Below are 20,970 nucleotides of genomic sequence, written 5' to 3'. Positions count from 1 at the left end.
TAAGAAACAAAACATAAAATTTTGAAATCTCCAAATATTGAATATATTATGATTTAGACTTATAGTAAAATAATCCAAAGGTTAGATGGGTTTCTTTAAAGGGAAGGAGGTTTTCCTGATTTTTATAAATTGCCAGATTCCTGGCATTTCCAGAGAAGGGATACCATGATAATCAAAGTTCTGATCTAACACATAAACCAGATGACACTACGCCCAAAGCCTGCAGTCCAATGATTTTCTTACATGGAGTCAAGCCACAGTCCTTGGAATAACCATCACCATTCTGCAAGAACTGCACCCCAACCTCCCTGACCTCATCTCCAAATCCATCCCCTTGCTCATTCTACTCTAGCCCTGCAGTATTCCTTGTTTCTTGACCATACCAAGCACATTCTGCTTCAGGGCCTTTGCATTTGCTGTTTCCTCTGCTTAGAATAATCTTCTCTCAGATATATCTGTGGATCTCTCTTCATTTCTTCCAGATCTCCTCTATGACAGAGGAATTCCCTGGCCATTTTCTATAAAATAGTACTTCCCACCTCCCATACATACGTATCTCCCTTTAATACAGTTTTATTTTTCTTCAAAGCCCTTTATCACCACTTGGGCTGATAAGAATGCCTTGAGGGTTAGAGTTGAACAAATACAAAAAAATGAGAGAACTCCAGGGAAGCAAAGGAAACAAAGCTGAAGAGGCAAGCATGACAAGAAATGTTTAAGGGACGGTGAAGAGACCCATCCGACTGATACGGGAATTACATTTGAGAGGTGAGGATGAGACAAATTAGTAAAACAGTTGTGGTCCAGTTCTGGAGAATCTTTATGTCCTATATAATGAGATACATTTGGAAGTTTTCAATCAGGATTTAATATGAAAATATTTTAGTGATATGAGCTGGTACTAATAAATAAGACAGCTGGTACTAATAAACAGGACAGGAAGGAGGTTGGAAGCCTAGCAACCAGTTAGCAGGCAATGGCTCAGGTAGAGATGGTGTCAAATACAACAGAAAGGATGAAAAGAATCAGGACTTCATGACTCACTACAAAAAAAGAAAAAGAAAAGGGATTAATCAAAGAACTATGAAGTTTAAACTTTGGTTTTATTAAGAAAGTAATGATGCCAAAGACTGGAATGAGTATGTCAAAAGATAGAGTTATTTTTGATGAGAAAGTTGAAAGTATGGTTCTGTCTTAATTGTATTTTGGGATGACACTGAGGTTTTAAAGAGGAAATGATGAGCTGGAAAATACAAATATAGAAAAAAATCAGGGCTATCAATTCAGATAGGGAAATTTATCTGTTTAGAAATGATAATTATAGTGAGAGAAGACTTCTGAGAAAGACTGTAAAGAGAGTAGAGCATTTCAGATTGCACCCTGGGAAATGTCACCTTGGGAAACAGGGCAGAAAGAAGAGCCAAGAAGGCAGAAAAGAAGTTGTTGAAGAAGTGAATGAACAAATAGGCCACTGTAATGTTGTGGAAGCTAGAAAAAAAGGAAAATTTCTTAAAGAAGGTGATGCTATGTGGCTTCAAATGCTGCATAAAAGTCAAAGGGAATGACTGAAAAAGTCCTTGAGGTAATCAAGTTTTAAGATACTGAAAAAAAAAGAAAAACAAAAACAAAAATGAATTGCTGCAGACCCTTAACATTTTCTAAGACTTTATTTCTCAGGTTTCCATGATAACATATTACTTATCAACTCTAAAAATTAGGGATTTTGATGTCTACTTGATAGAGTTGTTAGAAGAATTAAATACGTTACTATACTAAAATATAAATGGCAAATCTGTGTTCAGATCAGATTCTAGACAAGTGGATAGACACAGTCATTAGATAAATATTCTGGTTATCTACTGTTTTGTAATAAACCATCTCAAACTCCGCAGCTGAAAGGAAATCCAAATGTTTCATTATGATTCTCCCTCATGAGCCTGGGGGTTGATTGGGCTCAGCTAGGCAGTTTTTGCTCAGGGTGTCTTATTTGGTTATAGTCAGACAATGGCTGGGGACTGGAGTCATCTTACGTATCTGGTAGTTAATGCTGGCCTTTGGCTGAGACTTCAGCTGGGATACTGTTCAAAACACCTAGACATGGACTCTCCATATAGCCTGGAATTCCTCACAGCATGGGGCTGGGTTCCAAAAGAAAGAATCCCAAGAGGAAAAGAGACAGATCACCTTATAGCATTTGGCCTTGGATATAAGGTGATATCATTTCTGCCATATTCTATTTGTTAAAAGCAAGTCATTAAGGCCAGCCCTTATACATGGGAAGAATTAGATTCCACTTCTTGATGGGAAGAATAGCAAAGAATTTATAGATATATTTAAAACTACCACAGTAAGTGACTTTCTTTTTTTTTCCCCAGGAATGCATATTTATTTATTTGTTATGTTAATCACCATACATTATATCATTAATTTTTGATGTAGCGTCCCATGATTCATTGTTTGCATATAACACCCAGTGAATGGGGCACTGGGAGTAAGTGACTTTCTCTTAACCACAGCCTGGCATGTTTTTGTTGTTGTTGTTGTTGTTTTGTGGTTTAGGTTTTATTTTATCATCATAAACTGAACTCTGCAATCCAGCTAGACCTGGGGATAAGGAACCATGGAGCCCGCAGAGATTCTGGCGTATTTCGAGCAGGTAGGGGTGGAGGGGTGCTCTCCCCAGCTACAGAAGGAATGGTCTGGTAGTTAAGATAAAACACAGGTCAGATTTATTAGATCTGTCCACAGTCAGCAATGGTGATCTTCTTGCTGGTCTTGCTGTTCCTGGACAGCAATACTCTCCAGCAATACTGGACCCAAAGCACTCCATGGCCTCCATGATGTTCATGCCTTCTTTGACCTTGCCGAAAACCACATGCTTGCCATCCAACCACTCGGTCTTGGCAGTGCAGATGAAGAACTGGGAACCATTCATGTTGGGTCCAGCGTTGACATGGACAGGATGGCAGGACCCGTGTGCTTCAGGATGAAATTCTCATCATCAAACTTCTCCCCATAGATGGGCTTGCCTCCAGTGCCTGAAGTCCCGCACATAAATCCTGGAATAACCCTGTGAAAGCAGGAACCTTTATAACCAAATCCTTTCTCTCCAGTGCTCAGGGCATGGAAGTTCTCTGCTGTCTTTGGAACTTTGCCTGCAAACAGCTCGAAGGAGACGCGGCCCAAGGGCTCGCAGTCCACGGCAATGTTGAAGAACACAAGAACACGGTGGGGTTGACCATGGCTGGGCTGCGAGGGCGGCTCCGGGGCGGTGGCGTCTGCAAGGCGCACAGCCCTGCATGTTTAATGTAAATTCATGCCTCAGCAGGATTATCAACTCTTACAAAGACCTTGGAAAATACTTATGAATATCTGAATCTGTGAATATTAAAACTATATATTCAAAGTGTTTACTATATTTAAAAATACAATATTAAGGAGTTGTTGAAGCTCCTTTCTGTTCCCTCCCCTCAGAGGTGGCAGTCTGACCATGAGATGTGGAGGTGGAAGCATGCCCAAGGGCCAAAGAGATGGCAGAGAAGCTGAAAAAGAAACATGAAGCTGAGATCTTGAGGACGTGGCTGGTATGGTTGGAAGACTGGTTAAATACAGGTGAAACTCAGCATGTTAGTAAATATTTTGAGGCTAGAGAAGGGATTTACAAATATAGAAAGCAAGAGTGTTTGAAAATTTTTAGGTCAGTGTGTTAGGTACTGGCTGGGAACTGAGAGTATTGGTGTGCTAGTGGAAACTCATTTTTTAACACACACACATATACATACACATACACATACATAGGTAGTTGTAAAAGCATAGATATATGTGGATGTAAATACATATACAGATACTTTTCCTACCTCTTTCTGCTGAGTGGACCTAGCAACAATACCATCCCAATAACAATAAGCACATTAAACACCAAGATCATCAATTCTAAACATCATCTTTTCCTAAAAGAACCTAGACCTTCTTAGAGAAACAGCTAAATTTCAGCGCTGGGGAAAGAAAGTATAAAGTGAGCCTGGGAGAGCTTGTTATGCCAGAAAAAAAGTCCCTAAAAGAAAAATGCAAGCATGTCAAGTGACATAGATATCAGTTTAAAGTGGCTGTCACAAACCAAATCTGAGACAATTTGAGCACCAAAATAATGATAGTAATGTAAATATGAAATCCATTGAAAAAACAAGAATCTATACATCCGTACTGATATAAATGAATGAGAGAGAAGGGATATAATGGTTAATATTATGTGTCAACTTGACTGGGCCACACGGTGCCTCGATATTTGGCCAACCATTATTCTGGGCATGTCTGTGAGGGCATTTCTGGATGAAATTAATGTTTGAATTGGTAGACTGAGGACTGCAGATTGCTCTACCTAAAGTGTATGGGCTTTATCCAATCCACTGGAGTCCTGACTAGAAAAAGAAAAAGGACTTGGACTGGAACTTACACCATGAGTAATCAGATTCAGGCCAGAATTATACTATGAGTTCTCCTGAGTTTCCAAGCTTACCGAATGCAGATTGCGGGACTTCTCAGCCTCAGTAACAACATAAACCGATTCCTTATGATCTCTTTATATCTCTGTGTGTGTGTGTGTGTGTGTGTGTGTGTGTGTGTGTGTGTGTGTGTGTATCTTGCATCCTATTGGGTTCTGTTTCTCTGGAGAACCCAGATTAAAACAGAATTTTAAGGATGATTTTTCTGGGTTGATTCGAGGCTTTCCAGAATCGCATCTCTAACCTGATTAAATTTAGAGACACTAATGATTCTATTTCCAGAAGTAAAGATGGCACTGATAGTCCATGATACTATTGGTCTCCTAATCAACCATTTATAAGAAGCAAGAAGCTGAGAAACTGTGCATATTATACTTTTGAACATTTCTGGAAAACCGAGAAATATATTGAGATTTCTGTTGCTCCCAAGTAGCTGGACAAAATAGTGAAAGAAAAGGATGAACTCAGGGATTCAAATTCTCAGCTCAGGCATAAAAAGCTGAAAGTTTCTTTGGGTGGTCTGAAAAGAGATCCCTATCTCCAATATTGCAGGACTGAGATTGCTGAAAATAAAACACATAATCGCATCCTGCATCTGGCTGAATTACACTATAATTTGAACACCCACTCTCACAGGGTGTTTACTGTTAAAGTGGGTACACTGATGGGGAAAGAATGGGATCCTGTAAGTTGGAATAAAGATGTGTGGGAAGATTGATGAAGCTAGGGACATTTAGCCCCTAAATTCTGATGAGTTTTCTTTGGCAGTGGAAGAAGCCTCTCCACCCCCTCACAATCAGGAGAAATGGCCTCCCCACCCCTGTAGTAGTGGCTTCCCCACTACTAGTGGTAGGAGCAGCTTCTCCACCCACTCCACCCTCACCCTGCTCTGAGTGGATTAACCCTGCATTGTGTGAGGAAATTGTAATGGCCTCCTCTGATGTAGCTGCCATGCAAGACAATGCTGATTCTCCTCATGATCCACTTCCACAAACCCTCTTTGTTTTTTGACCTATAACTAGACTCATTTTTGTGTGTGTGTGTGTGTGTGTGTGTGTGTGCTGTATGACCTTTAATTAAGTATAAAGACTTCCAATCATCTTCCAATCACATCACGTCAGGGACCATTTTACCCACTGCTCTGTTTGGCTGCCAGTCTCTTGTCTCTCTCTTCAGCAATGGTAAGGCAGATACCCTTTCCACAAGCAAAAGAAATCCATCATTTGTTGCCATTGCCAATAACAAAAATGTTGGAGAGTCAGGTGGCAAAGCTGTTGCCACTGGCATCTTTCACATGAACTACATCAAAAGAACCAGGGTGTCTCTCTCTGTTGGTGATCACACTGATTCTTCCCAGGTTAGCACCTCCAGTTACCATACACAGATTACCAGTATCAAACTTGATTAAATCAGTAATCTTTCCAGTGTCCAAATCAATTTGAATGGTGTCATTCACCTTGATGAGGGGATCAGGACAGCAGATGGTGTGAGCATCATGAGTCACCAGATGAGGGATTCCTTTTGTCCCCACAAAGATCTTTCTCACTTTGCACAACTTATACTTGTCCTCCTCAGGTGTAATCCAATGAACAGCAAAATGACCCTTGGTGTCATAGATCAGATGGAAATTCTCCCCAGTCTTGTCAATGCTGATGACATCCATAAAACCAACAGGGTAAGTTATTTCAGTTCAGACCTTGCTATCAAACTTAATAAAATGCTGCACAGATCTTCTTTACTTTATCTCCTGTTAGGGCATACTTAAATCTGTTCCTTAGGAAAATGATGAGAGGGAGACATTCTCTCAGCTTATGGGGACCAATAGATAGATGAGGAGCAAACACACCAGTCAGTTTATCCAGCATCCAATGCTTCGGAGCTGCTACGTGCTTGAGATGCTTCTTGGGACCACAAGCCATGGCTGCACTAGGCACGAAAAGAGGCTATAACTAGACTCATTGCAGCAGGCCCCTAAAGGTGAGGTATGAAGTATAACTCATCAGGAAGTATACTATATTCCAAAAGAACTACTTACGTTTCCTAATTTATAGAGACAGAAATTTGTGGAGCATGTGTGTGAAACAATATTGAGGGTGTGGAATAATGTTGGAAGGAACATAAATTTGGATCAGGGTAAATTTATTGATAAAATCTCACTAAGCAGAGATTCTGCATTTAATGTTGCAGATTGGGGATTTAGGAAAGACTCTCACAGTTTGGTTGGCTGAAACATGGACTAAAATGCGGCCTATAGCAAACAAATTAGAAATGCCAGACCTGCCTTAGTTTAATGGAAAAGGATTCAAAGCCTTAGCAAAATTGGAATGTTGGAGTAAATTTGTCATTTAAGACCTACTCACTCACACTGGGACGGTTTTAAAGGCTTGCCTTTCACCATTACTGTGAGAAATAAATTGTTAAGGAGAATCCTGGCATCCTTGAAGAACTCGATGATAGTTCCTCTCTATAGGTTAGACCTTACAATGGGAACTAGTCACTGAATTGGGAAATCAAAATGCAATGGGAGTAGTTGAGTTTCAGGCAGGCAGGGGCCAAGTAACAGCACTCAGTCACCAAAGACAAGGTTGGCATGGTTATGATAATGGGTGACAGAAACAAAGCAGCAATTAGAATAGTCTGATTTACATAAACCTATGGCATTGAGTATTTGATTGTGGTGTTCCTAAAAGTGGAATAGATATTAAAAAAAAAAAAAAACTAAATTCTACTTGATCTGTATAAGCAGAAAAATTCTAGGTCAAGTGAACCAAAGTTTAACCTGAACATAAAAACAGAGTCACAGCCCCTCAATCAATTTCCAGACTTGAGCCAGTTTACTGACCCAGAGGCTGAATGAAGGGGAGGCCGGACAAAAATTTACACTTGTAATATTTCTTCCATCCCTCTTCAAAGGGACCTACAGCTTTTTATCAGGGTAGCTCATTGGGGAAAAGTAAATAATCAAGTCTTTCTGGACTATTGGACACTGGCTCTGAACTGACATGAATTCCAGGAGACGTAAATGTTATTGTAGACCACCAGTCAGCGCAGGGGTTTATGGAGATCAAATGATCAATGGAGTATTAGCTCAAGTCCATCTCATAGTATGCTCTGTGGGTCCTCAAACCCATCCTGTGGTTAATTCCCCAGTTCCAGAATACGTAATTGGAACAGACACACTCAGCCACTAGCAGGATTCCCACATTATTTCCCTGACCTGTGGAGTTAGGGCTATTATTGTGGGAAAGGCCAAGGGAAGTCTCTAGAACAAAGTGGCCATGGTGGCAGGGATGGAGGTTATGCATGGGCCACTTACCAAGGTCAACCTGGCCACAGCTGCAGCTGAGTGTCCAATCTGCCAGCATCAACAACTAACACTGAGTTCCTGATACGGTGCGTGGCAGCTTGATTACACTGGGCCAATTTTATCATGAAAGGGGAGCATTTTATTCTTACTTGAATTGACACTCTATATGGATTTGCCTTCCCTGCATGCAATTATTCTGCCAAAACTACCATCCATGGATTTACCGGATGCCTCATCTACCATCATGGTATTCCACATAGCATGCTTCTGATTAAAGAACTCACTTTAGAGCAAAAGAACTGTAGCAATGGCCCATGTTCGTGGAATTCACTGGTCTTACCATCTTTCTCACTATCCTGAAGCAGCTATTTTGATATAATGGTGAAATGGCTTTTTGAAGACTCAGTTACAACACCAGTTAGGTGGAAATACCCTGCAGGGCTGGAGTAAGGTTCTCCAGAAGGTTATATATGCTCTGAGTCAGCATCTAGTATATGGCTCCAGGAGTCAAGGGGTGGAAGCGGGAGTGGCACTTCTCTCTATTACTCCAAGTGCCCCACCCACTAGCAAAATTTTTACTTCCTCTTCCCATGATATTATGCTCTGCTGGCCTAGAGCTCTTAGTTCCAAAGGGACAGGTGCTTCTATCAGGGGACACAGCAATGATTCCATTCAACTGGAAGTTAAGACTGTCATCTAGCCCCTTTGGGCTTTCTCATTGTGAATCAACAGGCAAAGAATAGGCAGTTACTGTGCTGTTTGGGGTGACTGATCCTGATTACCAAAGAAAAATTGGACTGTTAGTCCACAACGGATATAAGGAAGAGTATGTCTGGAGTATGCAAGACTGCTTGGGGCATTTCTTAGTATGACCATTACTTATGAGTAAGGTCAATGGAAAACTATAACAACCCAATCCAGGCAGGACTGACTAATGACCCATACTCTTCAGGAATGAAGGTTTGAATTACTCCACCAGGTAGCAAACCATAACCAGTTGAAGTGTTTGCTGATGGCAAAGGCAGTGGACTGGGTAGTGGAAAAAGTTAATTATAAATATCAACCATTACCATGTGAGCAGTTATAGATATGAGGAATGTAACTGTCATGAGTTTTTCCTCCTTATTTTATTATATATTTGTATATAAAATCTTTCTTTTCTTCCTTCTCTTATGCCCTTATAAGATTTATTTTTATATCATAGCAATTAAGTATTATTAACTTTGTATAGTAATACTTTGTTAAGTATTGTTTTTTTTTAAAGATTTTATTTATTTATTTGTGAGGGAGAAAGAGAGAGCATGAGCACAAGCAGGGGGAGCAGCAGGCAGAGGGATAAGCAAGTTCTCTGCTGAGCAAGGAGCCCAATGTGGGACTCCATCCTAGGACCCCAGGATCATGACCTGAGCTGAAGGCAGACGCTCAACCAACTGAGCCACGTAGGAGTCCCCTTCGTTAATTATTGTATTTAAATTACTCATTATCAAGGAGAAGATTAAACATCACTCAAAGACTCTACCTCCTCTTCTGAGAAAGGGGTTAGTGTGGTTTTGGTTGTGTGCAGGACAGGTGTACTATGTTAGGTGGGATTTTGACCTTGTTATTGCCTTTATTTGGAGATTCAGTAGAGTTTAAGGAGATTTGCCTGGGTTCCAAGTTGACAAGGGTTGGACCTAATGATGGTTAACTTTATGTGTCAACTTGGCCACAGTGTGCCCAGATATTTGGTTAAACATTACTCTGGGTGTGTCTGTGAGGGTGTTTCTGGATGAGATGAACATTTGAATCAGCAGAATGGATAAAACAGACTGCCCTTCCTAATGTGGATTGGCTTTATCTGATTTGTTGGAGGCCTGATAGAACAAAAAAAGGCAGAGAAGGAAGGATTCACTTTCTCTGCCTCTTTGAGCTGGGACATTGGCCTTCTCCTGCTTTTGGATTCAGACTTAGACTAGAACTTATACTATTGGATCTTCTGGTTATCCAGGCTTTGAACTCAGGCTGGACCTTATCCCATTAGCTTTCCCAGTTCTCAGGTCTTTAGACTCCAACAGGAACAATATATACCATTGGTTCTTCTGGGTATCCAGATTGCTGACTGCAGATCAGCAGACTTCTCAGCCTTCATAACCACGAGTCAATTCCTTGTAATAAGCCTTTTTACGTGTATTTACTCTTGTCTTAATCTGTTATTTGTTATAACAGAATACCATAGACTGGGCTGCTTAAATAACAAATGTTCTGGAGGCTAGGAGTCTGAGATAAGGATGCCTGTATGGCTGGGTTCATGGTTAGGGTTCTTTTCCTGGTAAAGTCCTCACATGCCCTTCCTTGGTGTGTGCACAGAGAGACAGAGATCCCATGTCTCCTCCTCTTTTTATAAGGGCACTAATACCATCATGAGGGCCCTACCCTTATGACCTAATATAACTGTAATTACCTCCTTAAGGCCCCACTTCCAAATACTATAACAATGGGGATTAGGGTTCCAAGATATGAATTTTGGAGGGATACAAATATTCAGTCTATAGCAGCTCTGTTTCTCTGAAGAAGCCAGACTAACACAAAGGAATACCTTACCCTGTGATGCCAAATAATAAATATAGATGTGCAACATAGTGGTGGTTTATTCAGAAGAGATTCTTGAGTTAATACTAAGGTTTCTAGATGGAGCTTTGCTTTAGAAAAAGATATTAACATAAACTTAGAATGCCTCTTCAAACCCCAAATACTTGGAGGAATTATCAAGGGGGGAAATGGTGACTTTACAGTGGAGCAAAGTGGCAGACAATAACCTGCTTGATGAGGGATGGGTAGGTACTGTGCATACCCCTAATGTCATACACACAAAAGAGCATAGCCTTACTTCTGTAGTATTTCTGCCAAGAAAGATGGACCTGATACTGATCCCAAGGAAACATCAGATGGCCCCAGGTTGAGCAACACCTTTCAAAATGAAAGTCCTTACTATTTTAAAAGTCAAGATCAGGGGCACCTGGGTGGCTCAGTTGGTTAAGAGTCTGCCTTCAGCTCAGATCGTGATCCTGGGGTCCTGGGATTGAGCCCTGTGTCGGGCTCCCTGCTCAGCAGAGAGTCTGTTTCTCCCTTTCTCTCTCCCTTAGCCCCTCCCTCCTGCTAGTGCTCACTATCTCTCTCTGTTCTCTCTCTCAAATAAATAAAATCTTAAAAAAAAAGTCAAGATCATGAAAACCAGGGAAACATTAAGGAACTGTTCTGGGTTAAAGAGCCTAAAGAGATATGACAACTAAATGCAGCTTATTAACTGAATTGGATGCTAGACCAGAAAGGAACAAGAGATACAATTGGTACAGCTGGTGAAATCCAAATACAGCCTGTGGGTTGGATAACAGTGTTGTATGACTATCGATTCTTTAGACGTTGGTATTTAGTAATGTAGGAGAGTATTCTTTTTTTTTTTTTAATTTTATTTATTTATTTATTTGAGAGAGAGAGAATGAGAGATAGAGAGCATGAGAGGGAAGAGGGTCAGAGGGAGAAGCAGACTCCCCGCCAAGCAGGGAGCCCGATGCGGGACTCGATCCCGGGACTCCAGGATCATGACCTGAGCCGAAGGCAGTCGCTTAACCAACTGAGCCACCCAGGCGCCCTGTAGGAGAGTATTCTTGTTTTTCGAAAAATACACACTGGAGGATTAAAAAGAGAGAGAGAGAGAGAACAAATGTGGTAGAATGTTAACATTTGGAGAACTTGTGTGAGAGAATATGGAAGGGTTTTTTTGTGTTTTATTGTAATTTTTCTCCCAGTTTGAAATTATTTCAAAATAAATAATATAAAAAGGGGTTCTTAGAAATGTATATCTTCTACCAAAGTTTCCTGATCCACTACAAAATTAATCTACATATTCATTTATCTTTGTTCCTTTCTCCTTATTCCACCACTAAATCATCCATGCTTTCCCCCACAATTTCCATTTATCTCTTTCAAGAAAATCCTGAGATTCATTAAACCAGACACAGAAAAAAAGATGCACCCTGATTCTTGGCAAATTGTCTTTATGAATATCCTCCCTTTGTCCCCTTCTTAACTTTGGGAGTAGTGCCTGAAACTGAGCAGAGACTGTATACATCTGTATCCAATTTCTCATTTTCAACAACTACATAGGCCAGATTCAGTATACACATTTAATTCAGGGAACTCCCAAATATTGGGGGTTGAAGTATAACCAAGTATATCTATAATCACACTGAGCAACAAAATTATTCCAGTATAAGAACATGCCACTGACTCAAGGAACCTAGTAGCTTCAAAAAGCAAGAAGTTAAAATATGGAAAAATATCACATTCTTCTCAGATGCCCCTAGGTCTAAAACTGGTGATGTCCGGTGGCATTTGCCATGACCACAAAAAATGTTCCTTCTTTCCAGAAATGCACATTCTTTTGATCCTTATGAAACTGCAACTCTCCAATCCAAATCAGAACCCAGACCGTGGGCTTAGGAGACTGTTTTGATAACAACCAAAAAATTCAGAATGTTTTACAGACACCATACTGGGAAGGATCCAATAAAGGAAATAACTTTACTCAACAGAAGATCCCCCAGGAGGACCCATATTATGATTTAGTCAATACCAATCAAGAAGGTGGGTGGTAACAAGTGAGGTTCTTTACCCAGGAACCAATTGTGCACAGAGGTAAAGAAAACAGTTAAAACAGATTAAAGCTAGACAAATTCACAATTATATTTTGTCACTGGATCATATTCTACCAAAGGCTGCACCAAATATTTTTAATTCCTAGTACTAAAAAAAAGTAAGAAAGTAAAAGAAGAAAGAGACATTGGCATAGAATATAAAGAATTCTTTCTCTAAGCAAATGGTGCACATTTTCTTCATATTTCCTCTAACAATTTTACAATTGGGAAAACACCCCAGCAGGCTACAAATATTTATGTATAGTCTAACCTCTTCAAGTGTTTTCCTATTACCAGGCCTGATGCTTCATAACACATGATGAGTTGGTGGTGATTGTTTGATGGGTCTTTTCCAAAATTAAATACCAAAACTCCCTGGTGGTTTAGAGTCAAATGTACATGTGTTTCGTTCATCCGTATCGCATATTGTTACAAGAAAGAATAAATTTTTTTCTAAGAAATCAAAAAAGAAGAGTGTTATATCTACATTTTAGCTTATTAGTTGGTAAAGATGGGAACATACAGCATTTGGCTTTTCAGGTCTTCTAGATAGTTATGTTTCATTCATTAAGAAACTGGATTTGCTATCTGTATAGGCCATAGGAAGAAGACTATAAGAATTTCAATCTCAGAAGCAGCATCTCCTATAAACCAGTTACAATATCAGGTGGAAAAACACTTACATGCCAAACTTGTTTCACCCTGAAACATTCATAAAAATGGCAGCATCCCATTTTTTGTGCATAGTGCAATTCCGAGTCATTATAGCCAACAGGGTTGGATAAGCCTAATAAAAGGGTGTGAGGGGAGAAAATAGGAAATAAAAGAAAATTGAATATGTATTTAAGTCATTACTGATAAATCCAATGACTAATGAGGTTTCTAGTTTTTATTGGCCTTATGTCAGCATATGTTGCTCATGCTTATCATTCTCAGTGACAGTGGGAGTATCTTTCACTCCTGCTGAAAGAAATCTGGATCACAAGGAAGAGTACTATAATAGTAATCATGATGCTGGCACAGTTGTTGTGATAGACAGATTATACCATCTGGCAAAAAATATAATACCAGGCAGTAAAACAGGAACACATTACTAGCTCCCTGCAGCTTTCCAGAAAGACTAGGCACTTGTGGAAAAGTTATGTTTACTTGGACAAGCTCATTTTTCTATGACCAGGAGAAAGATCATAAAAGTTTAGTTTGAGAATCTTGGTCAGCTAGCCTAACCTATTTTTACTCCCCTAATACCACACCAGCGACTCAAGATGAGGCACCTTAATAATAATCATAAACCTCACACATACACATTCTTCAGGGGAACCTGGAATCCACATGTAAAAAGGAATCTATATTGAGAACATACTATAAGAATAAACAATGGACTGCCCACAATCTCTATGAAGCTGTCCTCAAGGAGGACCAGAATTTATATTGCCTCTTAAAGGATATGCAGAATTTAGATAGAAGGATAGGAGCGGTAAGGGGGAAAGCAAGGGAAATATTCTAGATGGGGGGAACCATCTCTAAATTGTGAGAAAGTAAAATTTTGGGCAACAGTGAGTAGGGCTATTTGATCAGATCAGGGATTCTTGTAGATAAGTAGTAAAAAGAAAGCAAGAAAAGCATTGTGAAGGACATTGAATACAAGTTGAAGAGTTTGAACTTTATCCTTTGCGTTAAGTGTCACCAAAGGAGACATTTCATCAGCAATTGAGGAAAACCACATGTTGTGATGAATTTACCAAGGCTGTATGAGTGATAACTTTGGGCCACCTTTTTATGTGATATAAATAGCATGAGCTCTCCTAATAGTGACAGAATCCTGTTCTATTTTTCACAACTGGATGTTGATAGAGCTGCCAGTTGTGGCGAGGTCTTTTGGGCATGCCTTTTGAGCCTTCAAGTTAGTAATCTCTGAGCAGACATTCCAGACACTTAGAATAAAACCAAAGCAGTCATAAATAGCATCAATCCAATTTGCACAGCACCTTTCCTCCAAAATGGTTTCAATACTAAATAGAGCCTGGCTCTTCACAACAAGGCTATGCCAAAACTCATTAAACTGCTTGCTTAAAAGGGATAAAATCCTTGAACACATGCGTCCGTAAACACCACCATTCTCATTATAGCTTACACAGGTTAGTGTCATAGATCAGAAAACAGGCAGCATCAGAATATTTCCAACTCCTAAGTAGAAGCATAAAGGGTGCCTGTGGCAAGTGCCACTGCTCTCAAGGTCTGTAGCACTGACCTAGCTAGGGAATGCATCCTGATAACCCTTGGCTAGCATCTCTGAACCAAAGAAATGAACCCCTATATTTGACCTCTGGCTTTCCACATTGCCTTGACAGACTTATTTTCAGCAAATCATCTTTTTTTTTTTAATCACTATTGTATATTACTCTTCCATACTTCTACAATGCCTGAAAAACCAAGTTCAGACACATTAATCAGATGTTTGAGGTCTGAGGTCTTTCCTGAGTACTCATTGCCAATATTTTGTTTCATTCCACTTCCCCTCTCTTCTATACACAGTTGTTTTCTCTCTATCCCTAAATATGTTATACTTATTTTCACCCACATATGTTCACTAATGGTAGATCTCTTGCCTAAAACATCCCTCTGTGTAACTTATTCAATCTCCATGAAACCATCCATAGCTATATAAAGTCTTTACTGCTTTCTGAGGAGGGGAAAAAGATGGCGGAGGAGCAGGGGACCCTATTCCAACCAGTCCCCAGAATTGAGCTGGATATCTACCAGACCACCCTGAACACCCAGGGAATCAGCTTGAGATGTAAGAAGATAGATCTGGATCTCCACTAACAGAATATTGCAGGCGGTTGGTTTCGAGGTACGAAGGGGGGAGCTGTGATTCCGTGGGCAGATATTGGAGGATAAATGGCAGCAAGAGGGAGCCTGGCCATGGGGATCTTACACCGCTGTGAGCTTATAGCCTCCCGCACTGGGGACAGGGCACAGACTCGCACACTGGTAGCGGCGGGGAAAGGACTTTAAGGGAGCCCCCAGATGGAAACCCAGGGCGGTGGGGCCACTCACACAAACTGGGGGCAGCTGGCGGTTTCAGAAGCACAAAGGGCAGAGACATGACCCGACCTGGAGGCGAGGACTGGGAACGCTGCGGAGGGGCGCACTACCCAGGACGCTGCAGTTTATAGCAGCATGGACAGAAATGGAGATAGTGTGGCCTGGAGAGCTCATGGAAGAACAGACTGCGATCTCTCTGCTCTGAGGCAGAGGGTTGGAAATGGTCTCTTCTGCTCTGACTCTCGGAAGAGACGTGGAAAGCCACTAGGGAAAGCCGCCAGAGAACAAAAGCGCCAGAAAACCAGTTTCCACCGAGTCCATCCCCCACCACAGGAGGCACAGAGTTGCCTGAGTAACAGCACGGCAGGCCCCTCCCCCAGAAGGCAGGCTGGGAAAACAAGAGGCCAGCAGCCCTAAGGTCCCTAGAAAACAGGTGCATCTTGCTTGGGTTGTGGTCAATAATTTGGATTCTATACATTCCCTCAACCACCCCTCAACAAAATGAGTAGGAGGAGGAACCCCCAAAATAGGAAAGACTCAGAGCCTATGACTAATGCCACAGATTTACAAATGGATTCAGATATTATCAAGAAGTCGGAGATGGAATCCAGGTAAACAATTGTGAAGACAATAGCTAGAATGGAGAAATCAATTAATGACAACACAGAGTTTCTAAGGGCAGAAATGAAAGCTGAATTGGCAGAACTTAAAAATGCTATCAATGAGATCCAATCTAATCTAGACAATCTAACAGGTAGGGTAAACCAGGCAGAAGAACGAATTAGTGACCTAGAAGACCAATTAATAGATAAAAAGGGAAAAGAGGAGGCCAGGGAAAAACAACTGAGAATCCATGAAAATAGAATCAGAGAATTAAGTGACACCATGAAACGTTCCAATGTCAGAATTATTGGAATCCCTGAGGGGGTGGAGAGAGAGAGAGAGGACTAGAAGATATTGAGCAAATCGTAGCTGAGGACTTCCCTAATCTGGGGAATGAAACAAACATTCGTGTCCTAGAGGCAGAGAGGACCCCTCCCAAGATCAAGGAAAACAGGCCAATGCCCCAACATGTAATAGTAAAACTTGCAAATCTTAGAACAAAGGAAACCATCTTAAGGGCAGTTAGGGGGAAGAGATTCCTTATGTACAGAGGGAGGAACATCAGAATAACATCAGACCTATCCACAGAGACCTGGCAAGCCAGAAAGGCCTGGCAAGACATATTCAGGGTACTAAACAAGAAGAACATACAGCCAAGAATACTTTATTGAGCAAGGCTGTCACTTAGAATGGATGGAGAGATGCAGAGCTTCCAAGACTGAAAGAAACTGAAAGAATATGTGACCACTAAGCCAGCTCTGCAAGAAATATTAAGGGGGATTCTATAAAAGGAAAAGGACCCCAAGAGTGATATAGAAAAGAAATTTACAGGGACAATCTATAAAAAAAAGGTCTTCACAGGCAACATGCTGACAATAAAATCATATCTTTCAATAATCACTCTCAATGTGAACGGCCTAAGTGGTCCCATAAAATGGCATAGGGTTGCAGATTGGATAAAAAGACAGGACCCATCCATATGCTATCTACAAGAGACTCATTTTGAACCTAAAGATACATCCAGACTGAAAGTGAAGGGATGGAGATTCATCTTCCATGCCAACGAACCTCAAAAGAAAGCTGGGGTAGCAATTCTTATACCAGACAAATTAGATTTTAAACTAAAAACTGTAGTTAGAGACACAGAGGGACTCTATATCATTCTTAAAGGGTCTATCCAACAAGAAGATCTAACAATTGTAAATATCTATGCCCCCAACATGGGAGCAGCATCTACATAAGCCAACTGTTAACCAAAATAAACAGTCATATTGATAACAATACGTTAATTGTAGGAGACCTCAATATTCCACTCTCAGGATTAGACAGATCATCTAAGCAGAAAAATCAATAAAGAAACAAGAGCTTTGAATGACATACTGGGCCAGATGGACCTCATAGATATATACAGAACATTCCACCCTAAAACAACAGAATACTCATTCTTCTCAAGTGCACATAGAACTTTCTCCAGAATAGACCACATACTGGGTCACAAATCAGGTCTCAACTGATACCAAAAGATTGAGATTATTCCCTGCATATTCTCAGGCCATAATGCTTTAAAACTGGAACTCAATCACAAGAAAAAATTTGGTAGAAATTCAAACACTTGGAACCTAAAGACCATCTACTCAAGAATGTTTGGGTCAACCAGGAAATCAAAGAAGAACTTAAACAATTCATGGAAACCAATGAGAACGAAAACACATTGGTCCAAAACCTATGGGATACTGCAAAGGCAGTCCTAAGGGGGAAATACATAGCCATCCAAACCTCACTCAAAAAAATAGAAAAATCCTGAATTCACCAACTAACTCTACACCTTAAAGAACTGGAGAAAAAGCAACAAACAATGCCTAAGCCACACATTAGAAGAGAAATAATTAAGATTGGAGCAGAGGTCAATGAATTAGAAACCAGAAACACAGTTGATCAGATCAACGAAACCAGAAGCTAGTTTTTTGAAAGGATTAATAAGATCGATAAACCACTGGCCAGACTTATCCAAAAGAAAGGAGAAAGGACCCAAATTAATAAAATTATGAACGAAAGGGGAGAGATCACGACTAACACCAAGGAAATAGAAACAATTATGAGAAATTATTATCAACAACTATATGCCAATAAGCTGAGCAACCTGGATGAAATGGATGTCTTCTTGGAAACCTATAAACTCCTAAGACTGAAACAGGAAGAAATTGACAAGCTGAATAGAGGCCAATAACCAGTAATGAGACTGAAGCAGTGATCAAAAACCTCCCAAAAAACAAGAGTCCAGGGCCTGATGGATTCCCTGGGGAATTCTACCAAACATTTAAAGAAGAAATAATACCTATTCTCCTGAAGCTGTTTCAAAAAATAGAAACAGAAGGAAAACTTCCAAACTCATTTTATGAGGCCAGCATTACCTTAATCCCCAAACCAGGCAAAGACCCCATCAAAAAGGAGAATATCAGACTGATATCCCTGATGAATATGGATTCCAAAATCCTCAACAAAATCCTAGCTAATAAGATCCAACAGTACATTAAAAGGATCATCCACCATGACCAAGTGGGATTTATCCCCAGGATGCAAGGGTGGTTCAACATTCACAAATCAATCAATGTGATAGAACACATTAATAAGAGGAGAGAGAAGAACCATATGGTCCTCTCAATTGATGCAGAAAAAGCATTTGACAAAATATAGCATCCTTTCCTGATTAAAACTCTTCAGAGTATAGGGATAGAGGGAACATTCCTCAAGTTCATAAAACCCATCTATGAAAAACCCACATAAAATCCATCTATGAAAAACCCACATAAAATCCATCTATGAAAAACCCACAGTGAATATCATCCTCAATGGGGAAAAGCTGAGAGCCTTTCCCTTAAGATCAGGAACATGTCAAGGATGCCCACTCTTGCCACTATTATTGAACATAGTGCTAGAAATCCTAGCAACAGCAATCAGACAATAAAAAGAAATAAAAGGTATTCAAATTGGCAAAGAAAAAGTCAAACTCTCTCTTTTTACAGACATGATACTTTATGTGGAAAACCCAAAAGACTCCACCCCCAAATTACCAGAATTCATACAGCAATTCAGTAATGTGGCAGGATACAAAATCAATGCACAGAAATCAGTTGTTTTCTTATACACTAACAATGCAATTGTAGAAAGAGAAATTAGAGAAACGATTCCATTTACAATAGCACCAAAAACCGTAAGATACCTCGGAATAAACCTAACCAAAGAGGTAAAGGATCTATACTCTAGGAACTACAGAACACTCATGAAAGAAATTGAAGAAGACACAAAAAGATGGAAAAACATTCCATGCTCATGGATCAGAAGAATAAACATTGTTAAAATGTCTATGCTACCCAGAGCAATCTATACATTCAATGACATCCCAATGAAAATTCCAATGACGTTTTTCAAAGTGCTGGAACAAATAATCCTAAAATTTGTATGGAATTAGAAAAGACCCCGAATCACCAAGGAAATGTTGAAAAAGAAAAACAAAGCTGGGGGCATCACGTTGCCTGATTTCAAGCTATATTACAAAACTGTGATCACCAAGATAGCATGGTACTGCACAAAAACAGACATATAGACCAATAGAACAGAATAGAGACCGCAGATATGGACCCTCAACTCTATGGTCAAATAATCTTCAACAAAGCAGGAAAAAATATGCAATGGAAAAAAGACAGTCTCTTCAATAAATGGTGCTGGGAAAATTGGACAGCTATATACAGAAGAATGAAACTCTACCATTCTCTAACACCGTACACAAAGATAAACTCAAAATGGATGAAAGACCTCAATGTGAGATGGGAATCCATCAAAATCCTAGAGGAGAACATAGGCAGTAACCTCTCCAACATTGGCCAAAGCAACTTCTTTCAAGACACAGCTCCAAAGGCTAGTGAAACAAAAGCAAATTGAACTTTTGGGACTTCATGAAGTTTAAAAGCTTCTGCACAGCAAAGGGAACAGTCAACAAAAGAAAGAGGCAACCCACAGAATGGGAGAAGATATTTGCAAATGACACTACAGACAAAGTGCTGATTTCCAAGATCTGTAAAGAACTTCTCAAACTCAACACCCAAAAAAGAAATAATCAAGTCAATAAATGGGCAGAAGACATGAACAGACACTTCTCAAAAGAAGACATACAAATGGTTAATGGACACGTTAAAAAATGTTCATCATCATTAGCCATCAGGGAAATTCAAATCAAAACCACATTGATATACCACCTTACACCAGTTAGAATGGCAAAACTTGACAAGGCAAGAAACAACAAATATTGGAGAGGTTATGGAGAAAGGGGAACCCTCTTACACTGTTGGTGGGAATGCAAGTTGGTATAGCCACTTTGGAAAACAGTGTGGAGGTGCCTCAACAAATTAAAAACAGAGCTACCCTATGACCCAGTAATTGCACTACTGGGGATTTACCCCAAAGACACAGATGTAGTAAAAAGAAGGGCCATATGCACCCCAATGTTCATAATAGCAATGTCTGCAATAGCCAAACTGTGGGAAGAGCTGAGATGCCCTTCAACAGATGAATGGATAAAGAAGATGTGGTCCATATTTACAATGGAATATTACTCAGCCAACAGAAAGGATGAATACCCAACTTTTACATCAACATGGATGGGACTGGAGGAGACTATGCTAAGTGAAATAAGTCAAGCAGAGAAAGTAAATTATATGGTTTCACTTATTTGTGGAACATAAGGAATAGCATGGAGGACTTTAGAAGAAGGAAGGGAAAAATGAAGGGGGGGAAATGGGAGGTAGTGATGAACCATGAGAGATTATGGACTCTGAGAAAC

At 40.1% G+C, this 20,970-nt stretch overlaps 2 pseudogenes; both read right to left on the bottom strand.

The window, feature by feature from the left end:
* Nucleotides 1-2,732: 2,732 nt before the first annotated feature.
* On the bottom strand, nt 2,733-3,281 carry LOC114204839 (peptidyl-prolyl cis-trans isomerase A-like; annotated as a pseudogene).
* Nucleotides 3,282-5,760: 2,479 nt separating this feature from the next.
* Nucleotides 5,761-6,421, bottom strand: LOC114204853 (small ribosomal subunit protein eS4, X isoform-like; annotated as a pseudogene).
* Nucleotides 6,422-20,970: the final 14,549 nt, after the last annotated feature.

Source organism: Eumetopias jubatus, unplaced genomic scaffold (assembly GCF_037043125.1).
Source record: "Eumetopias jubatus isolate StellerSeaLion01/CBP00866 unplaced genomic scaffold, mEumJub1_p1.0 scaffold_5, whole genome shotgun sequence".
NCBI lineage: Eukaryota > Metazoa > Chordata > Mammalia > Carnivora > Otariidae > Eumetopias > Eumetopias jubatus.
This window is presented reverse-complemented; position numbering and strand designations above follow the sequence as displayed.